The sequence below is a fragment of the Aricia agestis genome, chromosome Z, assembly GCF_905147365.1.
Source record: "Aricia agestis chromosome Z, ilAriAges1.1, whole genome shotgun sequence".
NCBI classification, from domain to species: Eukaryota; Metazoa; Arthropoda; class Insecta; order Lepidoptera; family Lycaenidae; genus Aricia; species Aricia agestis.
In genome coordinates, this window is record NC_056428.1 from 20,988,026 (window position 1) to 20,995,661 (window position 7,636).

Genomic DNA, 7,636 nt, shown 5'->3' on the forward strand with positions numbered 1-7,636 from the left:
GAAATTTAGTATATAGGAGCTTTCGGGGGCGATCGATCTAGCTAGGTATCATTTTTAGAAAACGTCATTTTATTCATGTTTTATCGAATACCGAGCAAAGTACTCGGTCAAATAGCTAGTAATAGTAAACACTGATTTACTGTACGCCAACAATTTCCATGCAAAAACTATCGGATGACTAAAAGTTTGCCTTTTTGGTTTGGGTTCTCTACATAGAGTTGATTTTTTTATAAAACTCAGAGTATCTCCGTACCAAATTTCATAAAAACCGAATGATCAGTTCAAGAGGAGTTGCAAGACATACACGTACAATGTCATTGATAATTAACTTGGATTGAGTAAATATACAAAGCGAATAAGAAAATAGTATGATGGAAATAACTGTGTTGGAGTTCAGAGGTTTAGGTGATATTTATTTTTCACTACAGCAAATAGAGTTTTGAATAGATATGTTAATAATACATAGATAGTTTGAGTTTTTTCTTTAATACATAAATGAAAGAACGTTTTACAGTAGGTAGCGATCGCCGAAAAATCTTCAATATTTAATTTTATTATGCGTATTACATAATATTGGGTAATATACCACCGGGGTCATCTAAGAGTTATTTCACTAGGAAGTACATTCGGAACAGGACATACTCAGTCCGCCACTCAATGACTTACGTCGGTCGTATTTGCTGCCAGCTTAATATTAATTTTACTCAAATTACAACATAACATGGGCGAATTTTTCTTTTGGCTGGACTCCTTGAATATAAGGTCAGCTAATGCTACGAATGTTCATAGCCGATGGTAGTTGCTTTCCATCAGGTGACCTTTTGCTCGTTTGACCCCTTATTTTATTAAAAAAAAAAAAAACAATACTTAATAATAAGGACACTATTCTGTGGTCTGAGTGTCTAATCGTATTCCTAGCTAGTCTGCAGTAGTCGCTAAACGCCGTACTCAGAGACATTTAATTATGATTAACCTTCAATTTAATGAAGAGTTTGACAGATAATGTATGAGGCTTATGTCAAAATTTTGAATTAATTACGTATTTAAGTTATATTAACCAAAAAGTTAATATACCTCCGCTAGGTATATACCTAGCGGAGGTATATTAACTTTTTGGTCTAAATAAAATTTTTGATTACAATTACGATGTGTTAAATATGCAAGTCAAATTCAATACATTTTTACAACTAACTCCGCTCTTAAAACTAGCGAATACAATATAACCTCCTCGTTTTTTGGAAGTCGGTTAAAAATATGACTAAGCACTCTGATCATTCCCCTAAGCGAAAAAGCGGGTTGCCCGTTACAAAAGTATTTAAATGTAAACAAATAACCAATACTTTAGACACGTCATATTATAGCTGCTAAGATTCATTATACGCAATCCGAAGACCACAAATTTGTATCGGTCAAAATCGGATTAGCGGTTTCAATTCTTTCAATGCGAGAAAAGAAACTGCGTAATCCATATTCCATAGTAATATTATAAATGCGAAAGTGTGTCTGTCTGTCTATCTGTCTGTTACCTCTGCACGCCCAAAACGCTCAACCGATTTTGCTGAAATTTGGCATGGATATACTTTCAAATTCAAATTGAAATTCTTTCAAATTCTTTATTAAGCATACAATAATATACAATAGTTTGAGTCCCGGGAAAGGACATAGTCCCAAAATGTACGGTTCCCGCGCGATAAACGAGTTTTGGCGCAATGGAGTTGCGGGCGTCATCTAGTAACTAATAAAAATAAAAGCTTTTATTTGCTTTTGTGGGATTCTCATTATTATGGAGGCTTCCAAAAACCCAATGATATGGCAAACATAGCAATGACTTATCATTTACTCATGGAATTCCATAAAATATAAATAAAAAATATAAATTTGCTAAACGGAAACCAGATATAGATCACCTAAGCTTTATAAATTTATTTGATAGTTACGACAATAAGTTCCATAAAATTGTAAAACCCTTTCAGTATTCAGGCCACATTGCCATCATTTTAAGGCTTTTAGTGACTGCAGTGAAATAAAACTCAATTTATTAGAGGCAATAAAGTAAAAGTCAAAGGTACTTGGAGTGGTTGTCGCCTCTGAGTGTACTAATATTATAAATTCGAAAGAGTATGTCGATCTGCGGGGCTAAAATGGTCACAGTAGTGTTACGAATAAATAAAGAAAAATACGTTTCGAAAAGGGTTTATAATCCACAAAAATAGTTTTTTAAAACCTTTATAACTTCGAACTAAAGTAAAGCAATAATAATAGTATGACGAAACTCATGTCTGGTGACATGCATGCAATACGCACAGGAAACAAACATAGTAATTTTAGCGTTATCATACTAGAGGCTTGGTCATCGACATAAGGATAAGTCTCACAGAACGGGTAAAATATCCGAGAACGATTAGGAACAACATAAATATCATGTTATCATAATTTTCCTTCGCGTAGGAAAATACCGTGGCCGCGCGTCGTCTCCAACAGTATGGAGAATCCCTTACCGGTGAATCATAAATAATTGCAGGTTTTTATATTTTATGTTTCAATTTTTGTCAATTGAAATACCCGTGTACAGTAAACGGGATTTTTTAGTAAACATGTTTTTTTGCACTAAAAGTATTTTGTTGTTTAAGGAAAATTTGAATTAGTTGTATTTACCAGCGAATTCACGTTTACATAATAATTTTATCGATGTGCTGATAATGATTTTTAATAAATTGTTTCTTATAATATGATTTAGTTATATAATATATATTTTTTTAATTCATAAAATTACTTTAACATTTTTAATTCTTACAAAAGGAAAATTTAAAAAGTAGAAATAGTGTACCCGTGTCCGGTGGGTGGAAACGTGTTGGTTTTCAATGAACACACAATTATCTGTTGCTAAGGAAAACTCATTTTTATGAAAACAAATAATTGAAGATAATAATTTGCGGCGAAATTAATTTTTAACAATTATAATATTTATAGTAAGCAATAAGCAAATAATCTTGTGTCGTTTTATTTCTAATTGATAGATAATAATGAGAGTTTTTGGAAATGACTCTACATAGTTTTAATTATAGACTTAATGTATTATAGATTAATACAATTAAATTAATTGCCATTGGGCAATGGGCATATTTAATAGTGAATAATATAGGTAAGTACATAATTTTAGTTTAAAAAGATAAAACCATTGTACGTTATTAAGAATTAAAATTCCCTATTTCAAAAATAATTGAACCGAAGCCCCCCCATGTAGGGGCATGGGCAAAACCTCATATTAATCAAAGGACACTCAAAATCTGTACGTTTAGTTTTGTTTAGATTAATTTCACTTTTAATAAATAACTTAGTTTGATCCTAAAGGAGAATTAAAACTCAACACTAACAACGCAACACATTTTGCTTAGCAACATTACAAGGAGGGCTGCGCCCCCCCCAAGTAGGGGCAGGGGCAAAGCCTCCCGCATATTAATCAAACGACATTCAAAATCTGTACTAACTTAGTTTGTTCCTACAAAAGGAGAATTATAACTCAAAACTAACGACGCGACACCATTTTGCTTAGCAACATTACATGGAAGGGGGAGTTTGGGGGGGTAAACTAAAGAGTTTAGGTTAGAATAATTTCACTTTTAATAAATAACTTAGGTTGATCCTAAAGAAAGAGAATTAAAACTCAACACTAACGACGCAACACTTGCTTAGCAACATTACCAGGAGAGGGGGACACAGATGCTAAGTTTGAATAAGACAAATATATCTGCGAAAACCGTATTCAAATCGGATCAGTTGTTTTCATTTTAAAGAAAAAAGTTTGGTACAAAATCTTACCCTCTTTTGACCCCTTAGAGAGGTGGGGGGAAAAATTTTTATACACCAGATGTTAAGTTGACAATTAATATATCTGCGAAAACCGCATTCAAATCGGATCAGTAGTTTTCGTGTGATGCTGGAACAAACATCCGTTTCCGTTTTGTCCGTGGGAGAGCCATGCTTCGGCACGAATGGGCCGGCTCGACCGGAGAAATACCACGGCCTCACAGAAAACCGGCGTGAAACAGCGCTTGCGCTGTGTTTCGCCGAGTGAGTGAGTTTACCGGAGGCCCAATCCCCTACCCCCCTAGAAATGCCGCAGTTGAAAAACAATTTGTTACCCCAGGAGGGTACCAACTGCGTTGGAGAATCCCTCTCTGGACGTCCAGGCTCAGGAACTCCTGGAACTGAACGTGGACGTCCAGGCTGCCCCTCGTATTCTGGGGAAGGCAAAACTGCGCTCCAATCTGCTCGGGGCAAGAGCAATCACACAAAGGCACCCCCCTCGATATTAAACATGGACTTTTGTAATATCAGGGGATTACACTCCAACCTTAATGCTGTCCATTACCACCTTGAGACGGCAAAGCCGGCTTTGCTCTTTTTAACCGAGACGCAGATATCATCTCCGAGTGACACATCATACCTTTTCCACCCAGGGTATTACCTCGAGCACTCCTTTCTACCCAAAGCTGGAGTGTGTGTGTATATCAGAGATGATATCAGCTCTCGCCGCCTCAGCAATCTTGAGGTCATGGACCTATCAAACTTATGGCTCCGCATAGATTGCGACGACCACCCTCGCGTCTATGCGTGCCTATATAGGTCCCATAGTGGTGACCCCGAGACGGACCGACTCTTGGAGCACCTGCAAGCTGCTTCAGATTTTTTGCAGCAGCAGATCCCATCCGCAGAGATCATAATACTTGGCGACTTTAATGCCCACCACGCCGACTGGCTCAATTCCAGTAAAACTGATCATGCGGGGAGATCTGTCTGCAACTTTGCCCTTGCGAACGACTTGACACAACTGGTTACTACGCCTACGCGAATCCCAGATGTGGATGGTCAGAATCCTTCCTTGTTGGACCTCCTACTGACTTCAAATCCTGACGGCTACCAAATATCCGTAACCGCGCCACTTGGTTCATCGGATCATTGCCTTGTTAGGAGTTCTGTGCCACTTACGACGGCGTTAAGACAGCGCGCTTTTAAATACCGTCGTGTGTGGCACTACAAGTCAGCAGACTGGGATGGGATGCGGTCGTTTTTTGCATCCTATCCTTGGGGGCACGTGTGCTTCTCGCCGGATGATCCCGACAACACTGCCAACTCTGTTGCCGATGTGGTGATGCAGGGGATGGAACTTTTCATTCCGACCTCTGTAGTGCCAACTGGCGGCAGATTTCGTCCCTGGTTTGGTTCATCCCCCAAAAAAGACTTCTCGCCGGAAGCAGGAGGCTTACCAATCCTGGGCCAACGCAGTGTCTGCTCGGGATTTAAATACCAGCACATATAAAAAGGAGTACAACCTTGCCTCTAGGTCCCTCAAGAAAGAGATTACTCGGGCAAAGCAACAGCACGTCAATAGAATTGGCAAGAGACTTGAGTGCCTCCCCTCGGGAACCCGTGCATTCTGGTCTCTGGCCAAAGATATTGAAGGAAATTTCTGCAAGCCAACCCTACACGTAGGAAATGGATCGTTGGCCCAGGACGCAAAGGACAAAGCCGATCTTCTGGGCAAGCTCTTTGCGTCAAACTCGACCCTGGATGACGGGGGGCAGAAACCGACGACCATACTGCGATGCACGAGCATCATATCGGATATTCGGTTTCATCAGCGCTCAGTGCGAAAAGCCCTCTGTTCCCTTGATATCCAAAAGTCGAGTGGTGGGCCTGACGGAATCCCGCCTATTGTGTTGAAAAAGTGTGCTCCAGAGTTGGCTCCGGTCTTGACGCGTCATTTTCGGCTCTCCTATTCCAATGGCATCGTCCCGGCTTCCTGGAAGACAGCCTTGGTGCACCCGATCCCCAAAAAAGGTGACCGCTCAAATCCTTCCAACTACAGACCAATCGCTATAACCTCTCTCTTCTCGAAGAAAATGGAATCCATTATCAATAGCCAGCTTCTTCGATACTTGGACGGCCAGGGATTGCTAAGCGACAAACAATACGGGTTCCGTAAGGGTCGCTCGGCTGGTGATCTCTTGGCATACCTGACTCATCGTTGGGCTCATGTAATTGAGTCGAAGGGAGAGGCATTGGCTGTTAGCCCGTATGATGGAAGCTTTGATAGCAGTAAAGCGTTGCTATCAAAGCTTCCATCATACGGGCTGCCCGAGAAATTTTGTAAGTGGGTCACTAGTTTCTTAGCAGACAGAAGCATAAAGGTCGTAGTTGACGGCGAATGCTCGGAAACTCAGTCTGTTAATGCTGGTGTCCCACAGGGCTGTGTGCTATCGCCTACTCTATTCATACTGCATATCAATGACATGTTACAAACCAACGGCATTCATTGCTATGCGGGTGATAGTACAGGTGATGCTGTATATACCGGCTCCCCTAATATTTCTCGGCAAAATGTCACTGAGAGTCGAAACGAACTTGTGTCTAAGGTGGAGAATTCATTGGAGAAGGTATCTGAATGGGGTAGACGTAACTTAGTCCAATTCAACCCCACCAAGACACAAGTCTGCGCGTTCACCACTAAAAAGTCACCAATGGTCGTTTATCCTCGTTTCGAGGGCACATCTTTAACCATCTTCCCTAGCATTGAGATACTTGGCGTCAACATATCGAGCGAAGTCCAGTTCCGATATCATCTTGAGGGTAAGGCCAAATTAGCCTTGAAGAAGCTTGGTGTACTTAACAGAGCGAGACAATACTTCAGTCCGGACCAACGCCTACAACTCTACAAGGCGCAGGTTCGGCCTCATATGGAATATTGTTCTCATCTCTGGGCAGGGGCGCCAAAATACCAACTGCTCCCTCTGGATCATATCCAACGAAGGGCTGCTCGAATTGTTGACTGCCATAGTGTTTCAAACAGCTTGGACCCCCTGGAATTACGCCGAGATGTAGCTTCACTCTGCATCCTCTATCGATTGTATCACGGGGAGTGTTCTGAGGAATTGTTCGGAATCATACCACCTGCAACTTTTCGCTATCGTCCCACGCGAAAAACATACCATCCTCATCACCTTGATGAGTGGCAGTCTTCCACAGTGCGTTTTTCGCGTAACTTTCTGCCGCGCACTGTAAAACTCTGGAACGAACTGTCACCAGCAGTATTTCCAGACCGATACGACCTGCAAACTTTCAAGAAAAGAGCGTATTCCCTCTTAAAAGGCCGGCAACGCACCTGCAGCTCTTCTGATGTTGCGAGTGTCCATGGGCGACGGTAGTTGCTTACCATCAGGTGACCCGTTTGCTCGTTTGCCCCCTTATTTAATTAAAAAAAAACAGACAGACAGACAAAAAAACTAACCACTGTTTTGGCTTCTATAGCGATATAGTAACAGCCCCCGCTTATTATTTTTTGAATATCTTTAATGTACAGAATTGTCATTTCTACAGTTTTATTATTTGTTAAACTATTCAATCGATCTTGATGAATTTTGGTATCCATACCAAAATTCATCAAGATCGATTGAATAGTTTAGACAATGGACATACTTTGAGTCTCGGGAAAAAACAAGGGATACTTTTTGTCCCAGAAAATGTACGGTTCCCGCACAATAAACTTTTATAATTTTCGCTTAAACTATTCAATTTATTTTGATGAAATGGGCGAAATACTTTATGTGGCAAAACAAGGTTTGACGGGACAGCTAGT